Source organism: Squalius cephalus (assembly GCF_949319135.1).
Source record: "Squalius cephalus genome assembly, chromosome: 20".
NCBI lineage: Eukaryota > Metazoa > Chordata > Actinopteri > Cypriniformes > Leuciscidae > Squalius > Squalius cephalus.
The window spans coordinates 26,905,469-26,920,497 of record NC_137141.1 but is presented as its reverse complement, the minus strand read 5'-3'; positions in this window follow the sequence as shown (position 1 = coordinate 26,920,497).

Sequence of the window (15,029 nt, the reverse complement as noted above, 5' to 3'; positions counted from 1 at the left end):
CATTGTGACAAGCTGGCATTATGTCAAGAGCTTCGACTAATTAATTTAAGTGCATCCACATTATGTTTTCCAAAAATGCTTTCAGCAAAGCTTGAAGATGACAGTTTTTCACATTCGCCTGAAACTAGTTCAGCTTCGGTTGTAAATAGAAACCTTCTCTTTCCAATCAAACTGGCTTGCGTGGAAGGGCTGGGGTTATTTTCATTATATCTAGCCGGAGGGGCTCGACTGAAGGCTCCTCTCTTTTGTATTCCCTCTTCCTCCCAACGGTAGCCTGTGGAGAGGTCACGCTAGCTCAACAAACAGACGGTCTGTCTGAAAATGGGGCAGTATTCGCATTCGGATCCATCCCACTGTAATACTACGCTCGCTTTCCCAGTGATTGATTGGGCAGGGTGGTTATTTTGGCGTTTAACAGCTGAACAGCTGGACATCTCTAATTGGAAATTTATGATATTATTTGATGTTCCAGGCCACAGCAAACCCAAAGCAGTCATGCAAAGTTAGAGCGTGTTCTGTTGTCATTTTCATCATAGCATTATAAACTCCTAGAAATATGGAGACTTAAGGAGAGTTCACACTGACATTGTTTTGAAATGATCTGAAGTCATTCTTGTCAATGAGAGTTTGAATTTTCTTCAACATGAGTCACAATGACTGTTGGCGATGGGACAAAGAGCTGAGAAAACTTTATGCAAAAAAATGCAGCGACATAATGCACCGACTACCAATGGGAATGCAGACATTAATCCTGCCAAACGTATGTTCCATTTGGGGAACTTAATGCTCGTGCTTGCACTCGTGCACACACGTAACGTTTCACCCTATTCTTTGCTTAGAAGTAAAAAGTTGGAAATACCTTTGCAGCGGTATACTGTTAATAGTACTAATAGTATACCGTTAATCTGCTGAGAGTTTAGATGTATATGTAAATACATATGTGCAGTAAATATGTCCTTTTTCCGAACTCATTCTTCTCCACAAGAAAAGATCGACACAACATTTGTTTTGGTGCCACTTTATGTTGCTTTGCATAAAATTAAAATATATACAACTCAATAACAAATTTATAGATAAAATAAAATGTACACAAACCTGAATTTTACCGAACTCATGCACCATTTTGACGGAGCTGCACTGCTCTCTCCTGAAGAGGTCGCAAAAAGCCCTCAATAAATAACTCAATCCCTGGGTTGTTATGTCTGACCCAAGATCTGGGTAACACAAGAAAACTACCCAAACATTGGGTTGTTACTGTAAGTCTGACCCAGGAGCTTGGTAACACAAAAATTACCCAAATACTGGAAAAAATACCCCCCCCCCCCCCCCCCCCCCCCTCAACCTGAGATTTGAGTAGAAAGAATAATCCAAGATTTTTTTAGGTGGTGTATAGGTACTGCTTTTTTTTAATGTACTACAATATACACTGTTGCATATAGTATCTGCTACTTTTTAACTATTTACTATATAAGTATAAATAGCATCTAACAACTATTTAAACTTGGGTAGCACTTTCTTTTACGGTCCTGTTCCCCCACTTATTATAGTAAGTGCAATAACTGTGTAATAATAGGTACTAACCTTGAACCTACCTTTAAACCTAACCTTAACCCATGTAGTTACCTTATATTACTCATTACGTAAGTACACTGTAAGTGCAAGTACTTTAAAATAAAGTGCAACCACTATCTGTACTTAAAAGAAACAAATATAATATACAGTATACTATATTTATTTATCAATAATGTACTATTTCACTAATGATATCATGCATGACATCACTACTTGTGGGCGGAGCCTGTCTCATGGTTCTTGGAGGGGTGCGCCGCTAGGTAAGCAGTCTTCAAAGGGCGCCTTCATATTTTGCCTCTCAATACTTTATCTTATACTTTCTCCACGTACAAATCATCACATCCCCATCTAATGCTAAAGACCTTCGTCTTATTACCATCCTGTTCCACTGCCCCAACAGAATTTCACCTTTGATTCATCGTGAGACGGTTCAGAGAAACATGTAATTATTTTCTCTCGCCCTCCCCAAGATCAAAGCAAACGTGGGTGATTACAGGGAGTCTGAGCTCTTTGAAGATGTTACATGTGTATCAGTTTAGTTTGTGTGTGGGGGGCAAAGAAACAGGTCCGCCTCAACTCCTCTGTGACCAGGGCCCGTCACTCACCCCGACGCACCGACTTCATTTGCTCCTCTTGTTTGCTTTTCACTTTTCTTCTAGAATATACAGTATGTCGCTTTCTTCTGTTTTCACAAAAGGTTTGGGGTCTTTCATTCTTGTGTGGTCTTATTTCAGTTTATCTATTCGGATAAAAGGATAGGGTAGAACCCAAATGTAATGAGAGACAGAGGTATATATGGTGATAATAATGAGTTGTGTTGTGGTCTTTCATAAGGTAAGATTCTTTGTATTTTATGTACGCAAAATATTTTTGGCCATTTTTTTTTTTTTCTCAATGGCTGCACATCAAAAGATAATATAATCTTTAATAATACAGACGAGTTACAAAGGGACCATATACTGTGACTTAACAAAAAAAAATCTATAGTCAACACTGGTGAAATCTAGTTAGCTTTGTCTGAGTCCATGCAGTTTCTTCAGGTATCATACCAGCTTGTTATGTGTGTACACACCCAGCACAAGATTTGCCGATTTGCCAAAAAAAAAACAAAAAAAACAATAGAGCCTCTAATGAACTGGTTCTTTTTAATGTCAAAGATTTACAAAACAGCATCCAGTTAACAGATTGAATTAGACTTAGTCGGTGAAATGTTCAAAGCATTATTAAATCAAACAGTGAATCATCTTTTCAGTGAATCATCTGTGCATCATGTCCAATTTGAAATGATTCGGGAACTGTTACTGTTATGTATATGTTAGGTTTGTGAGATTTACTTTCGTTTATTTACTGACTGGTTATCACTATGAAAATGTGTAAATAAATACATATTCACAATTGAGTGTTGAATTTTATTCTATAAAAAAAGAATAATGAAACATTCAGATATTTTATATAAAGATAAAATGAAAAGATTCATTTTTGTATAGACGAATTTAATTAATGGGAAATGATTTGGCTAGATGTTGGATCCATAATCCATTTTTTTTTTATACTGTAAAGCTATAATTTACCAACTTTAAAAAAAGGTCTATGGCTTCTAAATGTTTATTTTATTATTTATTATTCATTTATTTTATTGTCTTTTTATTCATTTAATTATTTATTTACATTTTACACTTTATCTGTCTGGAGCCTTGTCAAAGCAAGGTGCAATTTATCAAATAATTGTCAAAAATATAGAAAGCAGTTAGAAAGGTACTTGCGATGGTGCTTACAATATTTATTAGACTGTTGCTGTAAGTCTGGCATTATAATTTCATTTCCTTATCCGCTGATTTTGCCATTTGCTTTCTCCCACCTCTCATTTATATTAAAATCTGTCCTTCAAATCGCTATTCTAGGATATTACGCTCCTGATGGGCTTTCATTTGTAACCATAGAAGGCTTATGTCAACCGACAAGCAGACAAGCGGGCTGTCTGCTCAAATAATGAATGAATACATTTTGTGGAAAGAGCTATTACAATTCCTCCAATTTTTATATTTCCATATAGTGTTACACTATCGTTACCGTTCTCATTTAACTTAATGTCGGTTTAGGGGAACGAGAGGCCAAGTTAAGCAGCAGAGTCCTGTCTTAGTGTTGTTCTGAGGTATGGATGTGCACCATGCATGCAGAGCGAGAGATGAGGCCGTCTCGTCTGGACGGCTCAGACACACAGCTGTGGTCAGCCAAGCATCCCGCCGCATAAGGACACGAACCCACACGAGTTCATGAGGGGAGGGAGAGACGGAGAGCTTGAAGGACAGACACATACAGACAGATTGAATAAAACAAGATGCTGGCCATTTATAACTGCGCATTTTAAGAGACTGGTCAACCACAAAGGATGGTGAGGTCATTCTAAGAAGTTGTCCTGCATGTGTCTGATCTCGCAGAACAAGACGATAACACATCAAGTTTACATAAGTCGGCTGGAATTTGCCAAGTAAATAATGATCGCATCAGAATGCCAGATAAGATCCTTTGCATGACAAAATCTGCCCCCTGCATGAAAAATCATGAATCATCAAAGTTCGTCTGCTTTGTCGGGATTGTTTTAGATGCTTATCTCTATGTGCGTGTTTGTGATATTTGAAGGCCATACTGTTTTTTTTTTTTTTTCATTGGTGAGCAACAGTCATCCATTTTACAAGTATGAAGTCACACTTGACGTTATATACGTTTCAGGTTTTAAAGGGATAGTTAACCCAAAAAGGAAAATTGGCTAATCATTTGTTCACCCTCATGTCATTCTAAACCCATCTTTGTTGTGTAACGTAGAAGATATCTTGAAGAACGTTGGTACTTCCATTGTATGGATGGACATTGTAAACACTAATTTGTTACTTATATCTATATAATATCTTATGTTCCACAGAAGAAAGAAAGCCATACAGGTTTGGAACAAAGCTGGAGTAAATTATGACATATTTTTGTGTGAATTATCATTTTAATGTGGAAAATTTAGTAACTTAGTCTTCTTCTGAAACAACTTTTCTTTTCAGTTTCTGTCATGATTCCCTGTGTTTAGTGTACTTTTGTTTTGTCTTGCTGTGCCTGTTGTCAGTTCCTGTGGTCTAGCTCCTGTTTACCTTAGTTTCTATAGCTACCCTTGTTAGTCACCATGACAACTAATCACCTATAACTGTTGCTTGTTAGCCTCTTGTTACCTAGTGTATTTATACCCCTATGTTTTAGTCCTTGTTTGTCGGGCGTTTTCTTTACACTTCTATGTAAAGCTTTTGCTTCTCTTGTGTTTCCTATGTCTGGATTATTGCCACCGGCTTTCTGTTTGTATTATCTCTGTGTTCGTGTATCTGTGGAATGAAGACTGCTTGCTAACATATCATCAACTCTACTCTTCCCTGCATACCGGTGACAACCCAGACTACTGGATGATGTTAAACCAGAGGTCTTCAAACCTGCTCCTGGAGGGCCACTGTCCTGCAAAGTTTAGTTCCAACTCTAATCAAACACACCTGAATCAGCTCATCAAGCACTTCAGAATCGCTTGAGTATTCAAAGGCAGGTGTGCTGAAGCAGGTTGGAACTAAACTCTGCAGGACAGTGGCCCTCCAGAGCAGGATTGAAGACCTCTGTGTTAAACAATAGTGGACTATAGCATAATTTCATCAAAACTGACTCCATTTTTGCATGTAATGGCAAACTTTTTATGATCTAATTAGATCAAATCAATCATATAAAATCCTACCCTACATTTTTTCTTGTAATATAAACTGCGATCAACTTTTTAATGTTGACTTTATTCATGCAGCAGGTAAACAATTAAAGATGAATTAAATAACTAGAAGAGTAATTATTAAATAATATGAATATGTATTATATATATTCAATGCAAGAAAAAAAAAGTATCGTATTCATCTGGAAATTAATTGATCATAGGAGGCAACTGGACCAGGGACATGAAGGCTGAATGTCAAATATACCCTCAAAAGCATCTCAAAGTATCACAATGTAAACATGTATTACCTTAATGTTGACTGACACTAAATAACTGTGTTGACTACTGGCTATTGCCAGAAAGGCTGCACAACCTGAACAGCATCCTAAAAGAATGTATTTGGCTATCAAACGTGCCAATGGATTGTGCGGAATAAGACCAGAAATGTGTATTTAAGAAAGTAAATGGGGCCCATTTGGATTTCATGTTGGATTTGAGGTTTAATTTGCCTGACGTATTTTTATATTCAGTCAAAAGTTCAGCTCTCATACTTGACATGACTGAAACATTCTGAATCTGTCAGAGAGCCCTGTGGGTGCAATATGTTTGGTAGACTGCTGCTTAAAATCCAGACTCATATTAATAGCAAGCATGAGGATTTCATGGAGGCTAACAAGATTCTCTCCTTGGATCTCAACCCAGCAGACGCCAACCCCCACTCACAAACACACAACCAACTGCTTAATGACATCACAGAGGAGCGCCTGGCGAATTGCACACACACTGATCTTCTCCCTTTGCCCTCCATTCGCTGTCTTCATGAGCCGTATATGAGCTAACTGTTTGCACAGGCCATCTTTAATAAAAAACGACAAGGATTTATCACCCCTTCACAGCATCACATGAGGCCACTCCATCAGGCCGTGATATCTCTCATACGCAGTCAAACTCACACCTTATTAATGCAGCGAGGATGCAGGGGGAACTACAGGAATAACCAGATATTTCTGAGATCAACGGACACTTGTTAAGGATGTGTAGTCTATGTCAAATATATGCTTTACAGCACCTGTGTAGTGCTTTATAGGTTTAGGCTGTGTTCGCAGTATTTTATGTTGTTTTGCAAATTGCTGGTCATTCATTTTTGATTATTAGAGACAAATTTTTAATACAGTTCTGATCTTAAATTTCTACAAATCGGACATAAAAAAGGATACATTGTAATGAAAATCTAAATTTAATCTCTGGTGGCGAGTCCAAAATCGCATACTGTGAGTACGTACTACATTTGATGAAGAACGAACTTTGCGACGACAGTTAAGAAAGTTCTATATTGAATGAATGTGTGTATTATGAATTGAATCCGGACGTACTGCATCTGTCATGTTCTCATTGCGACAGTTGCGTTGCTTTACTGCCATTCACAGCTCCTCTGTTTTTTGCATACTATGTTGTAGGTAGGTAGGCATATTCGGATGCAGGGTGTCTGTGCTAGTTGGTTGCTATGCTAATGGTATCAGACAGCAAATCACTGATCAACTTTGATCGACTTTGACACACCGCCATTGGTGTCTGTCGCCCATTTAAAATAAATTACTTCTGGACACTTTCTTGGTGGGAAACCCTGACATGGGTGTTTAAAACAACTAGAAGTCAATTATTTCCAAAAAGTGTGACATTGGTACATGAGGCTGGCAATGTGGTGAAGTTGAGCAGAGTTTATTTTTATGCAAATGAGCAATGACCTGGTGCGGCATCTGACAAATGGATTGCAGACAGTAGGAACCACCATTACAGCGACCTCTGACCTGGAGTCCTTTAGTGTTTTGATCACTGTTAGTTTGAATGCCTCTCTTAATAGGTGTTATAATAGGTGTAGTAAGAAAATCCTGCCCATGAAATAAGACAATACACTAATTCTAGGAAATTCAGTTATATATATTTATATATCTATTGTTAACAAAATTATAATTTTGCTCATTGTTGTGTGCCAGAGGTCAAATTATATTGCTCATTGTTGGTTAATATTAGTTAATGCATTGACTAATGTGACCTTATTGTAAAGTGCTACCAGTAAATTTACATAGTTTTAAGGATGTTTAGATATTTTAACTTTAAAAATAAAAATAATTAAATCTGTTTACTTAATCAGAATAGGATTTTAAAAAGATTAAACAGTAACACTTTAGTTTAGGGTCCAATTCTTACTATTAACTAGTTGCTTATTAGCATGCATATTAGTAGGATATTGACTGTTTATTACTACTTATAAAGCACATATTAATGCCTTATTCTGCATGGCCATATTCTAAATTCCTTAATCCTCCCCAGTACCTAAACTTAACAACCACCTTACTACCTAAGCAGTAATTAGGAGTTATTGTACAAAAGTTAAGTTATATAGTTAATGGTTAGTTAATAGTGAGAACTGGATCCTAATCGAAAGTGTGGCAGATTAAACTGATTGAAAATTGACACTAATAAAATCAAACATTTAAAAAGATGACAAAGTCTAAAAATGTTTTGTGTTAAGCAAAATACAAACTGTATGCAGCTTGTTCTTATGACACTGCCTTTGATTTGCAATATTCAGGATCACAGTGGTGGGGTTTGGGATGGCTTTCCCTCATTAGGGTCCACAGTTTTGTGCTTTACATCAGGGATCCACTGTGAGGTGTCCCGGCGGCTGGTTGCTAGGTGATGGTGGCCTGATTAAGGAGTCCATCGGTGGGCCGAGTTATCGCTAATTGACAGCTGCTAGGCCTGAGGGTTTTATTCCAACCCGGAGACCTCGAGATAATGGGAGGGCAGCGCTCCATCGCCCCCAATGTGGGATTCAACTATGAGGGGGGCACGACTGCTGATGCTTCCTCCACCTCCATGGGAGTAGAGAGAGGGATCAGGGGTAGAATGACAGCCACAGAGAAAGAGAGAGAGGGGGAATAGGGAGAAGTACGTAAACCGGTGGGAGGTTTATGCCCACAGTGACCGGTTTAGTATTACCGCCCATCTTTCTCCATCTGGAGCTGCTCCCTGTAGCTTGCCAACCAACCTACTTCAAATAAGATAATCGTATTATCGTCCAGCCTGCAAAACTTGCATTAAAATCCAATTATTTCCAGTCACTTTTCTGTGTGCATACTGTCTTTATGATGACAGAGTGGTAAAGAATGATGTACTTTACTAGGTAAAAACAACAAAAAAATATTTTTTATGTTTAAATGTTACATAAAAATGGTTGTTTGGCTGTTATTGCACAGATAATTTTTTATTTCTTTTAATCTTTTTTTTAATTTATTTACCTAAATGACAATTAAATTGGGGGAGAGAGTCATTTCTAGATACACGTTTACTGTTTATCTAAATATGCAAGATTTCTTTTCAAAGCATTGCACAGAAATGCAAAATGCCTGTTTTGACTTAAAGCACCTAATTTCTCATAAAAAAAATAGACTTTTTTCTTATTTTTAAAAGATAATAGGGTTCCTGCATATTTCAAACCTATAATTTTGTGGCAAATAAATGGAACACAATTACAACCATGTCATCTCTGTTTTAAGTAATCTGTATGACTGATTATTTTCATAGGAAACATATATTGAATTACATCAGAGAAGCAGGGCTGGCTGTGATGAGGCTACCCAGCCTCCATTGTAATTATCTTCGTATTACTATAATTATTTGGAAGTGTGCAAACCGGATTATTCTGTCCTGTAAACCCTGCTGAGAGGTGATCCTTTTTTTCCAACTGGGATTGTTCTCCATTTGTTGACATTGTAAAGACTTTACAAAGCTTATTTTCATTCCCTCACATAAATGCATAAATCCATCATACTCTTCAGGTTTCACTTCACTTTTACATTCTTTTAACCTTTACTGCAGATTAATCTTTGATGCTTTTAAAGGGGTCCTATTATGCCCTTTTACAAAGTCTTGATTTTGTTTTTGGGGTGTACTAGAATATGTTTTCATGCTTGATTGTTCAAAAAACGCAAAATTTTACATTATTACAGCTCCTCTCTATCTACAGTCTGGTTGAACCCATCGTGTTCAATGAAGCCCCTCCGAAATACGAAATGTTCTGTGATTGGTTTGCTGGCCTAGTGTGTTGTGATAAGCAGTGCTTAGCGCATGCTCTGGAAATGTCCTGCCCCTTCATAACCGCGAGCTCTACTCAGATGTAAATATTAACAATGGCGTCAATTTCAAACCATTTCGAGCCCGATTCAGACCTTTACAATTAACAACACGATTGTGCTGAACGGATTTCAAGCAAAGACTTTGCAAGCACAGATTTCACAGGATGTTTCTGAGTGGTAAGTTGTTTTGTGTTTTTCTTATATATATACAGTATATATATATATATATATATATATATATATATATATATAGATAGATATATATATATATATATATATGATGTTATCCACCATTTAATCATATTTGTCATAAAACTGGTAATACAAGCAGTAATCGATCACAAAATCATGGATAATTGTCCTAAGGGGTGGTGAACAGTCTTAAAAAAAGCGAGAGCTTACAAAAGCTACAGTAAACACTACATCAATACTGTAATGTTAGTTAGCAGGCTAGCGGAGGCAAAGCTTTACACCATAGCAACTACATAAAACTTATAATTGGAACTGTCAATAGAAAACACAACTACAAATAATAAGACCTACTTACAAGTTGTGATCCATAAACAACAGATTGTCCTGACAAAATGGGAATGGCTACGTCTTTCAGGAGAATCTTTAGTGCGCATAGCCTGCATTGCACTCTCTTCTGGAAGCTGTTCTAAAATGTGCAGCGCACAGACAAACGTTGAGGTTATAATGTTCAGGAACAGTGTTAAAAATACATTTTAACCACTCATCAGCATTAAGACAAACTTTTTCCGCGGTGGAAAAACAGCGACAACACCCTTCATCTTCTCTAGCGCAGCCCAACCAGGTCTCGCCAACTTTTTAAGTATTTTGTGGGCAGGGATTATTTAAATGAGGAACATTATGACTTGGTGTGTTGTTGTCCAAACAAGCCATTTGTTGTAGTTCTTGAAAAGTGGATTCTGTTAAATAAAATATCTACCTTTGAAATGGACTTTGAACTTTGTAACCTTGCAGATCTTTTTGTGCTCAAACAGCAACATTACACACTAAAGTTGATCCATTGTCGTGTGATTTGTTTCCTTATTCTCCATTGTCTTTAACTTTCTGATGTGTGCATTTAATTTCCTTGGACCTGCCGTTTTGTTGCTTGCAGCTATGTGCCAGAGTGTTCAAAACTCTGTGGTATTGAATATGAATGTTATCTTATGTTGCATACTGTACATGGTTAAGTGAGAATTCTGCATGAACTGCCATTCGTTACCCAAATAAATGTGGTAAAAACAGGAAGGAATTGTTATCCACATCTGTGAACAGTTACTTTAAGTCTCTTGTGGACAAGTACTATTTGAGGGTAGATACTGTATGAGGAGATTACTAATGAAAATGCACTGTACCCAGAGTAATGTAGGGCTGATCTGTTTAGCAGGCACTCTTCGTGAAGTAACTCAGCCAGTATCAACAGCACCTCCCCTCTTCCAGTGGTAGGGCTGCCGTCACCCTCATCATGAGCACAAAGAATTGCTCTTTGATCAGCCTGCTATGTCTCATCCAGCTGACTTGATTTTAGTTGCTTATGGTTATGCTTACTTCATTCAAATGCATTTCAGAGTTTGCTTAAAGAAAGCTCTGCTACCTGTCATTGCAATGGTTCCATTTCCAGGCCAACTAAACATTAGCTGACCAGAGATAAAGCCTTTACCTTCCTCTAACTGATAGAACACATGTTTGTTGTTTTAACCTGGAACAGGCATCTCAAATGCTTCATCGCTGTGGCAAACACCTGGCTTCACTTGAGCAAATCCAGAAAACCTCACTGGGAAGTTCACAGGAGCGCCCTGATCAATTATTTCAATCAAAGTTATAGGTTGAAATCAGAACCACATTGCATGAAGGGAAATGCAGATAGTGAAGTTCATTTAGCACTGAGACTAAACCAGATCAGATTTAAGGGATGTGGCATACTACCATACTACAATACTAGGAATGCAGCATGTATATTGTCCGCATATGATTATGTGAAGTAAACAACCAGGCCACATTGATTGGAATATTGTATCCCACAATGCACTGTGCCCAACTCCATTAATCCATTTCAATAAATGGAAGTGGCGAATGAATCATTTGATTGAACTACTCATTTGCACTCAAAATTGTATTACAATCAAACTATTTGATTTATTTTTTGATATGACAAATGATTTTCTCACTGATGTAATCATACAACATAGTAAGGTAATGTGAGAAGAATTTAGCATACTACCAGTGGCGTTTTCTTGCGGAGGCCAAGGGAAGCCAGGCTTCCTCACTTTTTCAGAATATAATCGTCATTTAATAAACACTTTTGTTCTCACAGTTTACGTAATCCTTCTGTCATCTCCTCATCGTCTCTCTTCATTCATTACTGAGCGTTTTATGATGTGTAAAACAGCGCCCCTATAAAAGTGACATGGTGAATGAGCGTTGAAAACATGGTACTGCACCCTGTGTCTGTGAGGAGGCCAGGCTGAGTTGGCATCCCTTGATAGAAAAAAAAAAGAATGATTAACCAATCAGGTGACGCTATTGTCACGACACTGCTCCCCTGTGATTGGTCAGGACAGTGTCAAGGGAAGCCATGAACTTGTTGGCATCAGGCCAATCACATCACGTTATCATCGTCAATGAATGAATGAATGAAATAGCGGAAGATTTGTGGATTTGTGTTGACATCTTGTTTAGCTAGTTAGCTAAAATTATTAATTGTAATTATGGAGGGTGGAGATTTGGAGTATTTGGTAAAAAAATCTTTTACTAAACTGCCTCTACAGCAGCAACTCAGTTTAAGAGGACTGACTGTGTGTGTGTGTGTGTGTGTGTGTGTGTGAGAGAGAGCGCGTCTGGTCTGAACTGCCCATTTAGCGATGTGTTATTTTTTTAATGTGATTATAGTTCGTTTCTTGCGTGCTTTGATTAAGCAGCATGTGAGTGCACTTTGTTGTTTATTGTTGTGATTGTTTGTGAATAACCACTATTGTATATCCTTACATGAGCGTCACACCGATTTAAGGGTGTATTAAATGAAAAAGGTTATCTTCTTGTTGCTTACCGTTGGCGTTTCCTATCTGCGAATGTTTTAATAAAAAACACCATGAAAGATGTTTAAGAGGACTGACTGTGTGTGTGTGTGTGTGTGAGAGAGAGAGAGAGAGAGAGAGAGAGAGAGAGAGAGAGAGAGAGAGAGAGAGAGAGAGAGAGAGAGAGAGAGAGAGAGAGAGAGAGAGAGTCCGTGCTCGAGTGTAACAAGCGTAAGTCCCGGTAAGATGATGCTGGGCGCTCTAATAGTTCATCCAAATAGCAACATATAAATGGTAACGTATGATTTTCTGCCCCCACCCCTTAAAACACACAGCTTAGAGGTTGTGTCTTAATTGGCCTCCTCAGAAATTTTCCCCACGCCACGCCACTGCATACTACAGTTTAAAATGTTCATACTGCTTCATATACCGTTTTGAAAAATGGTGTACACATACTGTGCAGTTGACTGGATATTCATTTTACAATTTAAAGGGACATTTCACCCAAAAATGACAATTCTGTCATCATTGGCAGCAACTCAATGCATTTTTGACATGGTCAAAACAATCTGCTGGTTCAAACTGAGCATCAGAAACGGGAAGAAAGGTGATTTAAGTGACTTTAAACGTGGAATAGTTGTTGGTGCCAGACGGGAGTATTTCAGAAACTGATCTGCTGGGATTTTCATGCACAACCATCTCTAACGTTTACAGAGAATGGTCAGAAAAAGAGAACATATCCAGTGAGTGGCAGTTCTGTGGGTGAAAATGCATTTCTGATGCCAGAGGTCAGAGGAGAATGGCCAGATTGGTTCAGCTGATAGAAAGGCAACAGTAACTCAAATAACCACTCGTTACAACCGAGGTCTACAGAAGAGCATCTCTGAACACACAACACATTGAACCTTGAAGCAGAACGACTACAGCAGCTGAACACACACCAGGTGCCACTCCTGTCAGCTAAGAACAGGAAACTGAGGTACAATTCACACAAGTTCACTAAAATAGGACAATGGAAGATTGGAAAAATATTGGAGGATTGGGCCCCTTAGTACCAATTGAGCATTATTTAAACACCACAGCCTACATGAGTATTGTTGCTGACCCTGTTCATCCCTTTATGGCCACAGTTTACATATCAAATCATCTCAAACTGGTTTCTTGAACATGACAATGAGTTCACTATACTCAAAGAGCTTGCACAGTCACCAGATCTCAATCAGGATATTCACATCATTGAAGTGCAGCCGACAAATCTGCAGCAACTGCATGATGCCATCATGTCAGTATGGACAAAATTCTCTGAGGAATGTTTCCAGCACCTTGTTGAATCTATGCCATGCAGAATTATGGCAAAAGGGGGTCCAATCTGGTACTAGCAAGGTGTCCCTAAAAAATTAGCCGGTCAGTGTATGAATAAATGTAATGCATGCACTCTGCTTTTACAAATCTTGCATTTTTAATGAAGTTTTGACATGATGATGCTGATGCTGATACCGTACAATTGAAAGAAGAGAAGCCAAGACAGTTCCCTGAAGTGCATTCATTCCAAAAGTCTGGCACAGTTCACATCCGTCATGATTTAAACATGACCATCTCCAGCCAGATGCTCATTAGGATGATATCAATCCTGAGAGAATGGATAGCAAAAAAATGACTTTGGATTCCATTGATCAGGTCCAGTATGAAATGAGTAGGGTAATCTATTTATAGGCAAACACATAGAACAAACTGATTTTTAACTAAAAGCTTCAAGAAATATTCCTAGTTCAATACAAGTAAAAGGTATAGTCCACTCTGAAATGAAAATTCTGTCATCATTTACTCACCCTCATGTCATGTCACGACTTACTTTCTTCTGTGGAGCATACAAGAAAATATTTTAAAGAATGATGGTGACCAAACAGTTTTGGTCCCAATTGACTTCAATTGTATGGACGAAAATTCAACTTTCTTCAAAATCTTCTTTTGTGTTACATAGAAGACAGTAAGTCATACAGGTTTGGAACGACATGGGGGTGAATAAAAATGACAGAATTTTTATCTTTCCCTTTAGACTCTATCAACAGCCTTTGTGGCATAATGTTGATTGCTACAAAAATAATTTTGGTTTGTACCTCTTTTTTTTTCCTGGGTTACAGTGAAACACTTAAAATGAGATATGGAGGTTATATAAAGTCCAGCAGGTTCATAGAGAGAAAGCAAGAGGTGTGGAGAGAGTAAGAGATAGAGAATGAAACTATATCAGTTGCTTTCTCTGGCAATCTTGCTGAGGTGCAGCCAGTGTAGAAGCAGTTTCTAACCTTCTGACCCTGGCCTCAGCGTAGCCTGGAATAGGATTAAATCAGGGCTGGATCTGGGCCAGTGCTTACCCATAACAAATACTGATAACATATCTTTTAATTACAGGCTCCTGCACCTTCATCAAATTCCTCTAACCAACCCTCTGAGCCCAGAGGGGTCAGTGCTCCCTCATAACTCTATACATCAGGTCTGGGATAATATGATCGTGAGCAAGGTTGAGTAGGGAATTATACAAGCCAGTGACTGCACTGGCAGCCATGTTTGTCA